The 19642-nt window shown below is 43.4% G+C and overlaps 1 protein-coding gene across 9 annotated transcripts in view; it reads left to right on the forward strand.

Annotated features, from left to right (window-relative positions):
• Positions 1-19642, forward strand: part of LOC125771274 (zinc finger MIZ domain-containing protein 1) — a 181453-nt gene that overhangs the window by 114540 nt on the left and 47271 nt on the right. For 2 of the 9 annotated variants that reach the window (XM_049441719.1, XM_049441720.1), the window contains exon 3: positions 9383-9444. The exons of the other annotated variants lie outside the window; for them this stretch is intronic. The gene's annotated coding sequence lies outside the window, so the exon portion shown is untranslated. The remainder of the gene's footprint in view (positions 1-9382; positions 9445-19642) is intronic. 9 annotated transcript variants of the gene reach the window in all.

The following is a 19642-nucleotide window of genomic DNA, read 5'->3' on the forward strand; positions in this document are numbered from 1 at the left end:
GTTCGCTCGAACCCGATTCTCCCGCACACTAAACCACCAATCATGCATCGTGGCCATGATTGTTGGTATTATTTTTATGCTTATTAATACATTTCGCCGCCAGATCGTTCCTGCAAACAGTCGTTCACTCGCCGGCACTGTCTGTCTGGTGTCGAGTTTGCCATTCTTCACTTGCTGCTACCTTTGCTTCCTTCTTGTGGTTGAACCCCCCCGGGGGGGGGCCAAACGGCATCGCGAAAGCCTCGAGATCTGGCCCCATCCACCCCATTCACTGGGGTGAGATATGTGCGTACCTCGGGCACGATGGCAACGAACGAACGGGCAAAGCGGGTAACGCGAAAAACATGGTTGCGGAATGCACTCGATGCAACCGATCCGAAATGCGGATGCGGCGGAAGAGATGGAGAAGTTTGGAACACGCCGTTGCATCGTTGTCTTCGCTGCAAAAGTCACAATACACTGAAGGCGCGAGCGTGTGCGCGCGCGCGCCCGAATGTACGCTCGCGAGGAAACAAAGAATCGTGTACAAAAGAAACAGAGAAGGACCTCTGGCGATGCCGACCAGCAAAACGGTGCAGACAATGATGGGGAATCTTTGGCACGGCACGAGAAGGAAATCAAACCGGGTGCTGTTGTTGATCCTTGAGCAGAGGGAGTCATAAAACGTGTGGAGTCCAACTGACTTCAAACTGGAATGTTCATAAATTAAATGCAAACTCATCGTCAGCGTGTTGTGTGTAATGATTTGTAGTAAAATCATTTAATTTATTACAGAACGAATAATCTGATCGAGTTCTAACTTCGCAATCGTAACGTAGCCGTCATGGCCGATGAGCGAGCGGGTAGAACTCTCGCGAGCAGGGGGTCCAGTGTTCGATTCTCAAAAAACGTCGAATTTTCTCAAACGAAAATTAGTCATCTATTACACATAAATGATGTCTTTTTAAGAGTAATTAAACTTTATATAAACAAATCTCTATAAACTAGACAATGATATATAGAGTATTGGTCCATTATTGGACGGGGGGAAGACTGTTCCCCAACTCCGGTCTTTTTCTGTCTTACCAGAAATTAATCACATCCAATCGGTATTTATATTCACATCTCCTTCGGTTAGTTTTGCAAAACACCTCTTTTCCTCGTCTTCTTCCCCCCTTTACTTCCACACCCTAAGTAACGTTCATTGTCCTGCCGGGGAAGATACAACGCGCATCAGATTGCTCATCGCAGCAAACAACAACGCCGGGCAGTAGTGGCTCACTTAGCAAAAAGAAAAGAAAAAACCATCGCCTTCACCCGAACACAGAGTGGTTATATTTCAGTTATTCACTTATTTATTGCCCCTGTCTCAGGCGCCTGGTCGGTCAAGTCTCGAAACTGCCCCTGCGCTATCTCTCCTGTTTCTCCTCCTTCCACCGTGCGACGTTTCGTGAGAGCAGACCCGATACAGAAGGGTATGTACTTCACAAGTTCTCGGGGCGGCAGATAAATTCGATTCCATCGGTTTTAATTGGTCGCAAGTACGATCTTTCTCGGTTGCGGAATCGGACGAATCCAACCCATCACCACCATCGTTACACCCTCTCCTCTCCCTTCCCCCCCTGCCCTTGTTCACCTTCCGATGGTAATGGTCGATTTCACGAACGTCCAGGGCCATTCTTGGGTTCCAAGGTGTGCGGCATCGATCGGTGCATTGCATGTTGCAAAGGGTAGCCTGCAAACTAAAGGTCCTCTTCGATCGAGGTCCATCGAGTATATCTGTCTATGTGTGTGTGTGTGTGTTTGTGTACTTGTGAATATACCTACCCTTCGATCGAGGGTGCAAGGGTTTGCTTCTTGTACTACCCGATTTGCCCACCAAATCGCAAACGCCAATTCGACAAAGGTTTCGCTTGACTAACAAACGGAACCACTCTTCACGATTTACCGCAAATCTCGGTAACCCGTGTTCCACCCCGGGTGTGATGCATCGTATCGCATCGGATCCGGTATGCTAACGTGCCTCAAGACGCTTCATTATTGAACTAGTTTTCCAACGTGCACTGGGGAAAGGGGGAAGTACTGCTCGAGAATCGGATCATAATTGTTTGCAGATCAGAATGGTCGCTGTAAGGCGGATCGGAATTATCGGAAAAACTCCACTGCTTAACTCGAGCGCGCTCCGCAATGGCGGTGTAATGATCGATTCCAATTATTCGTAGTTCATTAAAAATGATTGCACGTCACGGGAATGGTTTTCTTCATTTATTTCTCTCTCTCTCGCTCTATCTTTCGCTCCCTTTTGGGAAGGATTTACGAGGTCATCTGTATTGCTTCTTGATGTTGAAATCGGTAATTTATGTAAAAAACACATATATCACCCACAGCTTATTTTACGCAACAACAAAAAAAATGCATTCCCTCCGTATGAACTTAATTGCGACAGTTTATTGCATCGAAAGCATACTTATTTAAATGACCCACTAATGTGGTGCAATAATGCTTTCCACACGCAAAAGGGTGAGTCAAACGAAAAAAATGCAGCGCACCCAAAAAAAAAACACCTCCAAAAACTGCACTGATTAAGTGATTTCAATTAAAAGTTCTCTTATCGACGAGCACGGAAACAACATAATTACCATAATGAACGATGCACAATGTGTTATATTGTTTTTCCACCCTTTTTCTTTTTGTTGGTCGTGGTAGATTTATTTCAACCGTTTTTGCTGTTGCGTTTTCCATTTCTGTGTTTCATTTTCTTGCTCAAAACCCTGTATGCAATGCTTCAGTTTTTTTTGTTTTGTTTGTGCGCTGCTTGCCATCGTTTTGCTCTTTGTTGCGTTGATGTATCACATTTTCTTCCGGGCAAAGGGTTGCCAATTTTGAGAGGGGATGATTTAAAACAAGATTTATAATTTAATTTGTAATAACATTTAATAGCAAATTATTTTGAAGTTTTATTTTTATTTTTCATTGAAGTTTACTATAAATTCCATTTTTTAAGTTTTATAATAATGTAAGTATAAATTCGCTCAAAAAAAAACATATACACTAGCAACTGTAGCTGACCGAAACATAATGCGTCGGGATAAACTGACCCAATAATATAACCCCCACCGAAGCAAGAGGAACGACCGTTCGTCCACTTCCTGTTCAAGGTAATTCACTCACAGCACACGGTAACAAAAAAGAGAGAAAACCAAAATCGATCCAACCAACAACTGACCAAAACAAAACAGGAAAAAAAGCAAGCATGAAACCCCAAAAAACACCAGTTCCACACCCTTGAATTCGGGACCTGGTGGAAAATAAATTCATTTCCACCAACAAACCAACCCCTCATACCTTCCGCCCTCCCCTGCGTGCCGTTCAGCTCTTCACCCCGTTTAAAGACCCAACGTGATTTTTACCAAACATTTTGGGATTGACCACGCGCATCGTTTTCTATCGTTGCTTTTTTTTTGGCCGTCCTGAACATAACTCCAAACCCTTCCCTTCCCCTTGGTCACACACGGTTCTAGCCTTATTATGAAGTTCCTCATAACCTGTCGAGGTCCGTTTGTCCCACATATAATCGGGTACGCTTTTACGGTGAAACAAAGAGAACACAAACACGAAAAGCGGGCGGAAAAAAGATAGAAAGAGACACATAATCAACACCTCTTTCACGTGTTTTTGTTTTCTTCTTTTATTCCCATGGTCGTGGAAATTCATTTATCGATCCTTTTGGCACTGCTGGTGCTGGGGGTGTCATCGGTTTTATCAGATTCGGTTTTGTGTACGTCCACGATACGGCCAAGGGACGGCAAAATGAAATTGAGTGGGAAAATGAGAAGAGAGAAAAAAAACAAGCCGGGAAAGTACGAAAACAATAAAACAAACTACAATCGCCGGTGCCGAAAATGACAACTGTTCATTATTTCACATTATCGCTCTATTGTTTCTCACTTTTTTTTGGGGGTTGGGTTTTGGGTGACTCCATCGATGCCTGATCATCATGATCGGAATGTTGGTATTCGGGTTTTCTCTTTCTCGCGTTTCAATATGCAGAATATCCTGGTGCAAAATGGTTTAAAAAGCTACTACCAGTACATGGTGGTATGAAAACAACAAATAAAAACAAAACACAAATGACTGAACGAATTATTATCCAGCGCGCCATACAGACCAGAAGTAGGGCGAAGGATGTGTTTTTTTTGTTTGTTCGCTACTCCTAGCCAAAGGGCTCGTGGGTGGTCAATATGTGTTAACTAATGGAATGGATGGAATGCCGATGCAGCCGATGTGGGTAAGCCTGACAATAGGCAGCTTAGTGTGTGTGTGTGTGTGTGGGTGGGTGTAATGAAGCGTGAATCAATAACTAAATGGGAGATATTTTCGATGGCGGGTGGTAACGATTTGGATTATCCTGCTCAGGAAGTTAGGAGACGATCGATATGTGATAGCTTAATTTTATTTAATACTCAGCTTCAATTGACAAGGGTCGTGAGGTGTGTGATTTGTATTGCAGTTAGAAATGTTTTGCAAAACAATATTTTTATAAGTATTTTATTTTTTTTCTGATAAATAAAACATGTTTGCTGCTCTTGGTTTTCCTTCAAATTCTCCATACAGTAGGTGCAATAATTAAAATAGTTTTTACCCTACATGTAGAATCAGTTCGATTTCGTTCTTAATCGATTTCCCATCCAGCCACCATCGGTTGTGCATTATCATAAGCCATACCGGAACCGTTAAACCGATCGTCTCGACCAGAACGATGGTCACGGTGGTATCGAACGAGTTATTAGGTGCGTGGGTGAGTAGTAAATTGGGTAGAAAAGAGGCAATACACCCCTCCCCGGGAAGAAATCAATGACCCTTCGGTGTACGAGAAACGAGCCGAGAAACAGAGACGCTCAACATTGCCGGTGCATCGCGTAAGCCATTAATCGATCATAAAGGCCCCCTGTTTTCCTGCCTCGCCGCATCTCCATCCCGGGACAGCAAAACATTCCAAATGTGGTCGAACTTATCTCTCACACAGTTTTCCGCTTTTGCGTGTTGCTGCTTCCCGAAAAGGCCCTTTTAACCACTTTCCATGTGTAACAAAGCGGCAAGAATAAGCTTTGAGCTGTGCGCGGTGAACTAGTTGCAGCTGAGATACAGGGGCGAATGGGAGGCGCCCTGTAATGGTCACATCACGGAAGCGAGGAAACGAGCTGGGCTAACTAGAAAAGAAAACTGAAATAGTACCAGTACCGATGGGACAATGGGTGTTGTTGGGTGGAGTGGACGTTTGGATGGAAAAACGTCGTAGGGTCACCGAAAGAGCTGAACAGGCCGCGATGGTCGAGGTGGCGGTCCCACCATAGTGGTCACAAACAAACAAACAAAACTTCTCTTCGTCGTTTGAGTAACGGTGGGAAGGTGTACAGTATCGGTCGGCAAGTGTGTGTGGCAAAGGCAGAAGTAGTGCGAGAGCCATCAGGGCAAATGTTACAGTTGTGTGCAAATGTGTGTGTGGAGCTATTTTTAATTAGATTAAATTATTATTTATTCTTAACCCAGATTTATTAACTTTAGGAGCGCTAGGAGTAGAACTGCTTCCGGATCATATCTCCGTTAAATAATCGCTTAAATTAATCTTGATATTTTAGTAGTACAGTGGAGTGTCGATTATCCGGGTACCTTTTATCGAATTGACATATTAACTGCAAACCGGTGATGACAAGAAATAAATGCTTCAATAGGAAATGATACCAATGGCTCAAGTTCGACCAAATAGAACAGATTTATTTTGCAAAGTGCACCTAAGAATATTAACATTTAGCTTTAGAAAAAAAAAATCCATTCATTACACACTAAACACTAATATTTTTCAATACAAAGAGTTGTGCCAATTATCCGTGATATTCGCTTATCCGGCAGGGGCCGAGTCCCGACGAGCACGGATAATCGGCGTTCCACTGTAATTTTCTTTAGTATTTTTGCTCTTTAGAGTATACAATTTTAATACTATTTGCGCAAATTATTCCAACAAAGCTTCTAATAGTTTCAAGATATTTATTACTGGAGAATTATTTAACACAATTAATAATTTTATTGTAATATACACTGAAAAGAACAAAATGGGGAAAATTTTACCAAAAAATAATTATCCTATAATGATCCAATAACTATGGCCACCGCTGTAACTGTCGACTGTCTGCCTGTACGGTGTTAGGGGTCGCTCATCGAAATGTCCAAGCGCGAACCATCCGAAGGGGTTTGACGGTGGTAGCAAATCACTTCGCCTTATGCGAGCCAGTGCACACAAGAAGAAGGTCGTCGCTACGTTGCTGGCTCGGTCGCCATGCAAACGTAGCAACAACGGGCAGGTGACGTAAGGAAATTCATGTGAATGCAGAGGTCTCGCCCTCAGGGGTGGCCAAACACCTACCCCGCGTCGCTGCCAGGAAGGATGGTAGGTGGGAGGTTCGCCCTCGTTCCACTTCTGCTCTTTCTCTTCTTCATTAGTATATATACCGCACCCGGTACGCCCTCTCGCTCTCTCTCTCTTTCTCTCTCTGTGTGTACCTTTCCATAGGCTTCGTTCGCACAGTTCCATCAGTTTATCGTCTCAAGGCGTACGTACCGAGTAGTCGCCGGCACCATCGATGGCGCGTCTTGGAACTTTGTGTCGATGTGGCTGTGTATGTGTATGCATCAGGCCAAGCATTGTCGCATTTGCCACTGACCACCGCCATCCATCCATCCATCCAATCCTACCACGTACTTCACGCCCATCGCCACTTCATAATGATGCAAAATCGCTCCAACGCAAACCGCGCGAAGCGAACGAAAGCCAAAACGCGAACGCGCGCCGCGCCAATCCATCTGGGTTGGGTTGGATGGAACCTTCCCCCCGCAGGGGGAGGGGGGGGGGTATTGGCAGTGGTGAAGGAGCTCTTCTTCTTCTTCTTTTACGCGGATGTTTTCCATATCGTTTCCAGCCGTGTTTTTGGGGGGTACGAGCCAGGAGGAAGGTTTTTATTTCTTTCGCCACCGACCACAGCGACGAACGGCAAACGACGTTGAAGCTTCTTTCACTTCCCCCTCCCCTTGTGTATGTGTTTATACTTTTGCTGTTTGTTGTTTTGTTTTTCTTCGATTCGATTCGCTCTTGTTTCGTTTCGTGCCCCATTCAGAAAGCGCGCACCCTGTGCCGGCATTTTCCACCCCCTAAATTCCAACCCTTAGCAGCCCGGGAAGCTTTTTTCTTCTCTGGTATATGTGTCGCCCAGTGTGTGTGTGTGTGTGTGTATGATTGTGGTACGGGGCTACGTTTTGTCGAGCAATGATCAGAAACCAAAATAATAAAGAAGAAAGAAGAAAAAAAAGCAAAAGAGAACGCATGTTTAGCAGTACTGGCGCAACCATTGCACATTGTGTGAGCCACACGGAATGTCGCCCGACACTGAGGGCGCTTGGACTGTACTGTACGTGTGCAGCACACAAACCGCCAGCGGGAAAATGAGGTTCAACTTTCGTCCATATCGGAAACAACGTTTCCCCCCTTTCCACCCCTTTCCCGCCTTCTTTTCACCTTCCGATTCAACTCAAAAGCTCTCGCTCTCTTTCGCCGAGTGGTACGTGACGGTTTGGCCAGCCGTACGTGTGCGGTCTCTGCTATGTATGTGTGCGCTTATAAATTGAATATTTCACTTCACTATCTCGGGTGGTTCGAGCAGCCAAAGGAGCCCTGTGGCTGTGTGGCGCTGGGTTTGCAAAACCCACCTTAACGGTTGGGAAATGGGAAAATGAGTTCATTTGGAAATGGTTTGAAGAAAATTGTGATGGGCGCTTTTGGGAAGGGGACAGGTTAATGGTGAACCCGCGAGATAGGTGGCCCACCAGCTCGCTTTTTTGGATGATGACGGCCAACCTGTGAAGCAGGTTGATAATTAGCCTCTGTCCTGGTTAGGGGGAGGGTTGTTGCTTGGTGGGTTGGGAACAAAGGTTGGTTGCGGAAAATTGGAAGGAGTTGTTAGAAGGATGACACAGATTCACATAATTTTTCCTGTTTTTTCTTGTTTGACAATTTTTCAGTTCAGTTTGAGCTACTGTAAACTACAATTCATACATTTAAAATTTATATAGTACTGATGTAAATGTCATTCTTTGCTTACTCTTTACTTTCTTTTATCCATTTTATCCAAAAAGACAGCGAATAAGTCACGGTTTGGTAGCACAGGTGACGTTCATTAGTCGAAAATCATGATTTAAGCACATTTATTTCTGCTTACGTGTGCTTTTCCTATTTCGCTACTAATGTCACCCACTGCCAACATCCAACCAAAGAAGAAAACACTAACCCATCACTACTGCGAAAGCGAAACAGTTTCTACTACGTAACAAATAATGGCACCCGAATGGTAATGTTGGTCTCTCATGACTCCTCAATCAACTAAGAAGGCTTTTCCCAAAGATGCCCAATGAAGGGGGAAAGAAAACTCCCGAAAAAAGCACAACAATCGGAACAATCACCTCCGACTGTATGAGTTCGTTTGGAACTTCACGTCCATCTTTTATTTGCCCGTTGAGAAAAACTTTTCTCTTTGCCAATGCGCACACCTACAAACCACAACAGATCACATGCAAAACGTCTTGTTTAGCACAAATGAAGACAAAAAAGTGAAGAAAATAAAGCACTGCAATTGCTTGAAGTGGAGGGTTCGATCGCATCGCACTTACGAACCAGGAGAAGGATGCGCCAACATTCGCAACAATGTTGCAAGTGCTTGTCTTTATGACATAACCTATTTACGTGGGGCTTTGGTTAGGGTTGAAAATGTTTCTTCTTCACTTATTTATGTATGTACAGCAAAACGTGTTGGTATAACACGATCGATTTAATTTGAAGTACTACTTTAGGTTGAAGAATGATAGTTCTTTTTTTTTGGGTAATACTAATAATAATAATAATAATAATAGTAATAATAGTAATAATATTTCAAGCCTACATTAAGTTTTTCCCCTTGAAATTTGCAATTAAATTCCTAAAAAATCATCATCTTAAGACAACAATTTCATAATCATATTTACGTCAAATTGATTCATTCGCTTGGTGGGACCACTTCCACATAGTTTATTATGAGTTCTCATGAGTTACTCACGTGAGTAACCTGAATGATTTAAATGTGTTCAAAAGCACCATTTTCTACCATTTGCAAATTAATTGTACAAAAACTAATTTGAAAACTGTTTTCATTTACTAGTAATTTATATTTAACATGTTTTTTTGCATTTTTTAAAAGATTTGAAAAAAAAATCGAAGATAATTCTTTTTTTTAAATGATGTTAATGATATATTTTCCTTGTGCGAATAAATCAACCAAACCAATAATGTATCTTTTTTATTTTCTTCCCATTTTTCTCTTAGGTATGGAACGGCTTAACATTACTCATGTCGTGAAGATAATAAAAAATTAACAGCAACCAAAGGTACGATTCATTCAAACCTGACAATTTACAAACGCACTCACACACGTCCTGCCGTTCTGCTGGCACATAAACGACCGTATGTGTCCGTATACCACAATTAAACAACCATCTTGTCGCTAACAACACTGTCACTCGAAAGGGGTCGCTTTAAAACAGTGCGACACTACCAATGCCACATATAAAACAGAATAAAACGCCGGACAAAACGCGTCAAACGAAACGGGAAACATAAATGATTCCGGCGGACCGAATGAAGCGAACGCAGCGTGAAACATTTTCAATTAAAGTTAATAAATCTTTACCCCCCATTTACGACTGACGATGAGTAGTCGGTCGTCGATTTGTCGCACTGTGAACTGATGATGAGGCTAAAGGTTTTTCCCTGAACCTCGTCTCTTCTTGGCGACTCCCAACGAGGTACGGAAAAATTGAAGATATGAGCGCTTGGGAAGCGGTGTTTTGATTTTTGCACATTTTTTTCGTGTTCACGGTTAGGCAAAATGTACACTTTTCTTTTAGATGAATTTCTCACTCTCTATCACATTTTGTGCGGAAATGGGATAAATCAGTACAGTGGAAAACAATTCCCCTCGGGCTGTTGTGAAATAAAAAAAAACGTATTTTAAAAGATAAAAATCGATCCGTCCCGTACGTAGCGGAAGGACAATCGAGCAAACGAAATATGAAAATCTGCCAGTTCAAACAACGACACTAAACCGTACAAGGGTCAGACAAAACACTGCTCTGATACGGTACGGTTGGCTAAAAATCATCAACGACTCGTCACCAACGAACTGCAAACAGGAACGATTCGGAATACGTTTGTCGTATGCTTTTTTTTGCCCATTCCACACAGCGATATTTCACGCAACTAATGGTATCCTCCGGGTCGTTCTTCTGCTCTGCCGTCCGTACATGTGTTTGCCAGTTTGCTTCCTGCCGTGTTTGCCAATACACGGGAGATGCAAGATCGGAAATGGGAACATAAAAATCGGCACGGAAGAATCCTGCCCGGCAATTCAATTCGTCCCTTTTACGGTGAGGATTCCGTGATGGATTTGATCGGAGTTCCTGCGCGGAACCGGTAAAAGGGTGGTAGTAATAAAAGAACAAAAAAAAAACACAGAGTTGCAAAAGCGTTCCGTTAGTGTGTATAAACCCCTTTCATACATACAGAGTGTTCTGTATGTGTTTGTGTTTATTTTTTATTTGTGACCACGGTTTGTCATTGCGCGAAGGGACCGAGGACGACGGCCGTTGCAAATCTTTGTTGCACACCACTGTAAAATCTACCAAGGCCCTGATCGATGCCTAGGACACTGGTTTATGAAGCAAGAGTAAATAGATGAAAATCAGCAGAAGAAAAAAAAGTTTCACTCACTAGGGATGAAGAAGTCGCGGCAGGAGGCATATCGATAATGCTTAAATTTACTCGGGGTTGGGTTTTCTAAAAGTGAACAAACAGCGAGGGAAATGTACGTGTAACTAAGAAGACAGAGCCTAAAAGAACGGGATGAGAAGAAAGAGGTGAGAGCAACAAAACAGAAAGGGTTAAGGGAAGCAGGATGAAAGAGGCACACAGTAAATAACTTGCATCCTTGCGTACGGGTATGGAAAATCGCATGGATATAAACAGTGCACCGATTGCGCTGTGGATGATGAATGGTCAGGGGTGAACAAAGCGTTATGTTGCAATGACGCAAGAACGTAATTGAAACATCTATAAAGATAAAAATGACGGTAAGCGGGGTGTATATTAGTGCGTTTTGTGGCCAAACGGTTCATGTAACAGTGAATATGCGTTATGACGTTAGTCCATTACTGTAAAGGGTTTTAGTAAAGACAAATATTTTCGCATTAAAAACGTAAATTTTGGTATGTGGTGTAACTAACCGAAAAATAATTATTATGAGTCATCAGAATCGAAACCAAAAAAAACAACAAATTGTATCTATTTTTTAAGTTTGAATGTGAAGCGGGATCAGCTTCAGATGTTCTATTGTGAGCTATAAAATGTAAACATTGAATTGCATCTATTTTTTTCAGTTTGAATGTGAAGCGGGATCAGTTTCAGATGTTCTATTGTAAGCTATAAAATGTAAACATAGAATTATATTTATTTTTTAAGTTTGAATGTGAAGCGGGATCAGTCTCAGATGTTCTATTATGAGCTATAAAATGTAAAAATACGTTATCACTGTTTCATTCACCATCACTGTTTCATTCACACGCTGATGAACTCGAACCGCTCTGTCAATACAGATATAATAGGGCTCATTTGGTTACGCGACTTTCACACCGCAACCGTTTTGAGCAAACAGATCGGTAAACTAAACACAACCCCAATCAACCCCTCGTAGATCTCGTGCATGTGCTCAGGTTACACTCACCTTACACACGAAACCTCACCCCTACCGTAGCTCATCGTCACTCTCACCAACTCACTCACCACTTTGCAAGTGAGCTCCGTTTCGGAAGCCAAACAAAAAGTTTGCCACTCTCACCGGCCGGAGTGAGCAGGGGGTGCCGTGTCAAACCCTCCGGAGGGGTATCTCTATCTAGAAAACGCAATTTTCTCAACCAACACACACCAGCAGCAGTTTGCGTTTTGTAAAGCGCGCGATATCACCGACACCGACAGAAGTGTAGCGTTCATCATTATTCTTTCGATTACCGTTTATGATTATGATTAAAATATTACGCGGTTACCGCGCGTTCTCGCTTGCCTGTGTGTTAGTGGCTTGGCAGTTTTGTCACGATACCATCCTTCCCTTACGCTTTTTTATTTCGTTGTTGTGTGTTGTACTCTTCCCGAAATCCAAACGCCCTGTAATTTGCGTTCGATGTTTACCGGCTGGCTTCCTAATGCTTGCATCCGGCTGCAATTACGACGAACGCTGAGGACGAACCATTCGTTTGACGGCCTGTTTTCGGTCGCCTTTCTGTGTTCGTCCCTGCTGTTCTTTGCATACTTGAGCTGCTTTTTAATGGTGCTGCTACCTACAGGCAATGGTGGTAAAGGTTTATGAAGAACAGCGATAGAGTAAGAGAGAAAAACACAAATAAACACTCGTCCGTCATTCACTTTAGGGGTCCGATTCGTTTGTCGAATTCGGATCGGACGAAATTTGATACATCCCTTAGTACTGCGTTTTAAAAATGTTGCTCCCGCTTTATCCTTTTTTCGCCCGACGTTCAGTGTCTGAGCTGTTTTAGGGTTCGCTTTTTTTCCTTCTTGTCGTGGCTTTTGTTCTGCCGAAAGCTACGCCAAAGAGCGGGTTTGAGTGTTTCGATTTGTTTTTTTTTGTTTGAGACCGTCAAAGGATATTATGTGTCTGTTAAGGATTTTTTTTCAATCGAAAGCATTTGAAGGAAAATGGGAATAAAATAGCTACGGTTAATACGCTCATAATTTAGGGTGTATTATTAGGACGGGGTGTATAGCAGTAACGTTATCCAATCAAGAGATAAAATAATGAGTAAGAGAAAGAATTGTGAAGCAGTTTTCTTTTATTTTCATCGAAAATGATTGTACTTAAAATCATCACACACTGCTAGTGGATGACTTTCATCACTGTTTGAAACAAACTTTCTCCATTATGGAAATTAAAAACTCGTGTTAAAAATATACATAACGTTTCAGGAAGGAAAGAAAAAAAAGTATCAGAACAATTGCGTCATTGGTAAATGGCAGATTGAAGCATCACAGTACTAGAAGAAGAAAAAAAATCAGCGAAAAAAAACCTTAACCCTTCAAGACCTACAGCGGCGAATTGGGGGGTGTGAAGAAAGAAAAAAAAACTTTCTAAACTCCTTTTTGCTTCCTTTTCACGTTCGAATCATTCATAAAAAAAACAACCGGAAAGAAACGAATCGACCTAAAATCCCTTAGCCGCATACCGAAAGGGGTCGAGAAGCCTTCCACATTTCACCCCCCGAAAAACCAAAACCGGGTGGAGAAAAAAAAACCACTAGCGAGCAGTAGCAGGGAAAACCTCACAAAATCCTTGGGTGTAACAGCTTCTATGGCAATGAATTCTTGGGCAAAATTGGGAAAGTTTTCGCTCCCTTCCTGCTGGTGTGACGAAAATCTCAGCAAGATGGGGAGGAAGAAAAAAAAATGGAAAACTTCTTCCATTTTTTGCCGTCCCCAAACCAGCAAAAAAAAGGGGCCGAAAGTTATTTCGAGCTTCTTTCCCCTTCTCGGGCACTGGTTGTGGTTCTTCTCGTACGCTTTCTTTTTGTAGTTAACCAGCGGTGAAGAATTCTAGAACGAGGTTAAAATGATGTGTTTGTCCTTAACACGATTGTAAGCCTCCAATTCATTCCAGCGCGAGAGTGAGAGAATGAGGGGTTGGAAAGAATTAAATACGTAGGAGGGACGGTGGGAGGGTGGAAGCTCGACAGAAAAAAGGCGATGCTGTTTTATTCCCGCATGACCATGTGTGTGTGTGTGTATGTATATGTAGGTGGGACGATAAATTTGCTTCTTCCCTTTGATCGAGTTTTCCACCCCTTTGTGCCATTGGATTGATATTCATTTTCCGACTTCGAAATCAGGCTCTTTGTGCACGTTCGTCACCATCAACATAGACCCCATATACATATGTGCACTCACACTACCTCTCTCTCTCTCTTTATGACATACACACACACACATCTACTCAACCCGGTCGGGGAAACCCATCATACATCATGTGCTCGTTCGCATACGTTCTATGTTCAATCGGGATTGGGAAAAAGGGGAGAAAAAAACACAAAAAAACAGAATAGCACCCCCCCCCAAAGTCACCCATTTTGCGGGCAGCTGTATTGTGTGACGAACCGGAGCGTGTTGTGATTGGAATCATGGTGCTCCATTCCTATCATGCTCATGTGCCTACGATTTTGCCGGTTCACTATTGTTGTTGTGTTGCTTTATGTGTTTATTGATTTTGTTGTCCTTTTTTTCACCGTCTGCCTTCAGGCTTCGTAGGCTCCGGAACACGGTCGAATTTATACACATTGCTTTACGTTCGCTATCGCTACTTCCCAGCAAACAAACGCTAGAGCCGCGTGTGCTGTCCACCGCATCAAACCAGCGTTTTTGGGGGGCAAGCTATTTTCGAGTCTTTCGTCGAACCGCACATACACAACCAACAACGACAACACACCAAAAAAATCCCCATCCCCAGCAGCGGAAATACATCCGTTGAACCCCAACGCCCCACGCAGGACGATGGAAAAAGGGACAATTGGAATCGGAAAATTTGGGTTTCGAGTGGTGTATACTATCTTTCTGCTTCGGTGGGATGGAAGGAGAGGAAAAAGAAGAGAGAGGTAGAAAAGAATTTTTGCTTCTTTTTTCTCCATATCCTTGAGAGGAATAAAATAGAAAGGGAGAGAGAGGGAGAAAAAAACACCCAAAATCAGAAAGCTCGCACGAACCTGTTCCATTTGGTGAGGTGAATCTGGATGAGTAGTAGAGGGTAAAGGGTACATTTTCCACGGGCCCTTAGTCCCTTAGTTTGATGGACCGTCCGATTTCCTGAACCACCCAAAACGATTCATCCTTTTTTTTCGTCCTTTTTTCGATTTCATAGCGGGTTCACCGTTTTTATTATTTTTTTTTTTTGTCGTTGGGCGGGTAGGATACATTCACAGAAGATATATCCTTTTTTTATGATCCTTTTTTTTGTTACTTGCACGGCTCTGCAATCTTGCACCTTTCCCGGGAATCAGTCCATTCATAGGGGTTGGGAAATCAGAAGAGATGGGGCAGCGATCATCCTATGGAGCGTGGAGCACATCGCAAACATCGGCCAAAGAAGGATTGGCGAGCAATAGTCCTTTTTCGTCCTTTTTTTTTTGTTCAACTCTCCAGCTTCTCGGCTAGCCTACCGGTGCGGTAGGCTAATCCGGGTACGTTTTTGCAACGCTTGCCAAAAAGGAAAACTTCGCTTCTGGGATTCGAAGGCCAACAAGAAAAAAAGGTCCTTACGCTACGGTCCTTTAGAAGCACTTGCCTCACTTCCCCTATTCGACCTATTCGAGCTTCTAGATGCTAGACACGGGGGTAGTTGTGCAAACGGGGTGGAGACATAAAATAAGAAACACAAAAGAGGAAAGAATAAAATCCAGGACCCTCTCGTGTGGTTTTGCTAGAAGAATGTGACGTTTGCACTGGAGAAAAAAAAGGACGAAAAAGCGGGCGCCCAGTCGTCGGTAGAATGGCCCCAAAACAAAACCAAAAAGGAAAAAAAATAGTCGACAGAGACCAACATTGCCTGTGACCCGAGGATATGATGGGGAAGGTAGCTGTCGTTTGCCTTTGCCTTAGATTGGCCTCGTTTAGAGAAAAGCGTGTTTTTGGTGCGAGAGAAATAAGGGAAAAACCGGGCAAGCAAGCAGTGGACGGATAATAAATTTTCTCGGACTTCCTGTTGTATTATTCAAAAAATAAACTCCATTCGTCCTTATGCGCTTCTCGTTCTGGTGCTGCTTTCTCATTATGCTACCACGTCCATCAGGATGCCATTGCTCGTGGCTGCGTGGTGAAGTTTGTGTGTAAATGTGTGCCCGTGTCTGTATGGGTGTGTACATGTATCCCACCATCGAAGGATATAAACCGTTTCCTTTTGCTTTCACGCGTTCACTCATTCCGGCCTTCGTTCGGTTTGCCTCCACCCGAGAAAGAGCTGGAAAAAAGTGGAAAAAAGGAAGGTGAACGAAAATGGGTAATTTTTCAACAACAAAAAAAAAGATAAAATTTCACCCACTTGTTCTGCTAACCCTTCGAGCTGCTGCTCCCACACAATGAACTCCTCTGCTTTGGGGTTTTATGAGCTATTTTACAATCGATTTTGACGACCACCGACACCGGAGTCGATCTGCTAAAATTGTATCACATCACCGAGTTATGGTGTTAGCTGAGCGACGGCAACCATTCCAGGTAAAAATGGTGGCCGCTACGGCAAAATGAGAGGGGGGAAAAAGCACATAAAAGAGCACCACACCACTTGGACAACTTGTGTGTTCTCGTTTCGCAAAAGGTCATTAATTTTGTTTGCAAAAGAACTCCCCCAAGTGGGTGAATGATACCGATACACACACACAAACACCCTACGGTTGAACTTTGCTCACGGTGTGTTAGCGGTTCTTCTTTAGAAACCAGTTGCCCGACCTTCAATCGTCTACCATTACACCGGGGGTTGGTGGATTCCTTCTCTTCGTCTTAGCCGATTCCTGACCTGACGATTCACCGCTGGTCGTCGACTTTGGCCGTTCGACATCTTCGCAGGACACGGCAAGATGTCTCCGAGGTCGGTTTAGATCGTGAAAGATTTTATGCTTTTCGATGGAAAAAGTTCAATCTTTAACCAACCTTCCCCCCCCCGGTTCGTTACGCTCCCCGGGTGTGTTTGTGTGAGGCGTTAAGGCTCATTTATGGTTCATCCTGCTCGTCATTCACTTCACGCGATGATGGTGTCCTGTTTCGCCCCGTTTCGCCAGTACCATAAAAGCTCATCTTTTTTCTGCTAACTCCCACACCATCCTAGCGCAGAAATGTGTCCTTCCATCGGGTATCGGTCGTACCCAATTGTAGCCTTGCTAAGGCCACCCTCAGGATGTTGTTGCTCTGCTTTACATATTTACCGAAACGATAACTGAATCCGTATCTGACCTTTTTTTTCTTCTCCCACTTTTCGTCCTCGCCCTCCACCATCTTGTTGGGAAAAATGCCTTCAACCTTACCGACGGCTTGCTCATCGATGCTTCATTTAGTGTGTCTTCGCCTGCTCAGGATGATGCTCCCCCTCCCGCCACATAACTCCCATCCACCATCCCAACTTCCAAAACCTTATAAACCCCCTTCACCATCCACCCCTCACTTCAGGTTTTCCACCGGATTTTCCAACGGATGCTGGAAGCAAAAGAAAGTTTACCCATCATTCCAGCGCTCTCAACTTTAGCGATTTTTCCCGTCCCCTTTCTTCCCACTGCCTGCACGGCAACCATTCTGAGACCGGATCCCCATTCCGGTTTTGCGTTCTGGCTATCTGTCTGTATATATGTTTGTACGTGCGTGCGTGGGTGGGTCGGTGTGTGTGTGTGTGTGTGTGTGTGGGAAGAAATGGTTGCCGTTTGTTGCCGTTGTTTCTCTTATCCCAGCGTCCAACAAATCGGAATCGGGACAACAAAAAGGAAAGCAAAAGTATAAGAGAGGGGAAAAAAAACTCGACAAAAAGCCACTAGAAGTCGTAGCTTAAGCTTTGAGAAGAGAGAGAGAGAGAGGGAGAGAGAGAGCGACATGAAGAGGGGGATGGTAGAGAGAAGAAGGGAGACCATGAGCGCATATCAAAGCGGGTGGTAACACGGGACACGGGAAACGGAGCGGTATGATATTCGAGCACCGTTCGGAATCGTCGACGTCAAGTTCTTCACCAGTGTGTCCTTTTGCGTCTTGGGAGTTTTCCAACCTTTTTCCTTGGCGTGTGTTGGTGGGTGCTGGGAGTGGGGTATGGTTTTCTTGGGATCGGAGATCCTTTGCTTGGAAACTGTTTCCCCATTCCTTCATCTTTCCTCCCCCCACTCCACCCCCTCAGCCACCCCCATCCTCTTCTATCCTTCTCAGAAAGTACGAAAGGTTTTTCCACTTAATATTCCCGCGGTAGCATCACTCTTATTCCGAGCATTCTGCTCGATTTTTCTTTGCGCGTTTGCGAATGATTTTCCTTTTTTTTTTGTTTGCATCTTCCGCAATGGGCTGCTGCTTTACGGTACCGTTGTTTGCCTTGTTGTGCAGAAAAGAAACACGAACGTGGCACGGGCGATGTACCATGCCACCGTGGGTTCCATTTTTGCCTGCCGAGGACAACTAATCCTTAGCATGCTGCATGGACCTGGTGTTCTGTTGTGTGTGAACCTCCTTACATACAGTGAGATCCTTGCTCTTTCTGTTCCTCTAATGTTTTGGTTTTCGAGATTGTGTGCTCTTTTTATGTTCTTTTTTTTGTTATTTTTTTGTATTTCATTTTTCTTTTCCTCCCTACCTCTAGGTGAACGTTTGCGTTTGAGGCATTTTTCACTGTAATTCTAGGACCTCCAACTCTTGACTTGTTTTAACATTTGTTTGACAGTGAATACACAACTTTGTGCTGTTGAACGTACAAAAGCGTGTTTGATATTGTACAATGAACCGTAAAATACTTTTGAAGTTTTTATGTTTTCTTGTATCTTCTCGTAAGAGTATTGAATTCTTGTTGTTATATTGAAAATAAGAATATATTTTTTAATATTTTTTTTTTCAAAGTATTTTAAAAATGATATCAATTAAATATTCTATCAAAATCCAGATAAAATAAGCTACTGACAAAACGATTCAAAGTTTTTTCGTTTGCGATACACAGTCTTATCTTTCGATGTTCTATCAACAAAATGATCAGTTTGACAAAGGATGAAAGGATACAACTTTCTGGCGATTGGTAAAACCCACCCTAAAAAAAGCGAAACAAAGAGCTACTACACACCATGCTCAGCTGTATCCATCCGGCAACACCAATGCTCTTTTCCGATGCGTTCCACAATCTGATCGTGTCCACATCGCTTCTTCGTTCTTTTCCATTTTTCCAGCAATCCGGCTTCCGGCTTTGGTGCGTCCATGCTCATAAATATGTATGCGGGAAAAGTATTTATAACACATATTTTCACATTTCCACCGTCCACCGGTGGTACGCGTGTTACACTGAGGATGCAAAAGGGATCCGAACGAATGGGACCAAAAACTTGAACGCTGAAACCACATTTTCACAAAATACATCACAACCACACATGCACGCACACACACACACACATTTCCACGTATAGCAAAAAGAAAATGCTGCAAGAAGCGCATAGAAGATGGATTTGGATTCATTTTTCTACCACGTCCAACCAGGGGAATAGTCGTCCTGTTCGTTTTCCTATCATTACGAGCCTTCGGTTTGCTCAACATTGGGTCGTCTATTTTGCTCCTCTGTCCTACATCGTTTCAACGCATGGCAAAAGGCAAAACGGGGATCATCTTCTGCAAACCAAGTGGCACCAGAAAGTAAGAAGGGAAAACAAGAAACTCCTCCGTCAACACCATTAACCGAGTCAACCGTCATCCTGGAGGTGCAGAAAGACGAACATCACGAGTATGGCCAGTGAGAGGTGGTTCGGGAGGAGGAGGATAGAA

Source organism: Anopheles funestus, chromosome 3RL, assembly GCF_943734845.2.
Source record: "Anopheles funestus chromosome 3RL, idAnoFuneDA-416_04, whole genome shotgun sequence".
Classification (NCBI taxonomy): domain Eukaryota; kingdom Metazoa; phylum Arthropoda; class Insecta; order Diptera; family Culicidae; genus Anopheles; species Anopheles funestus.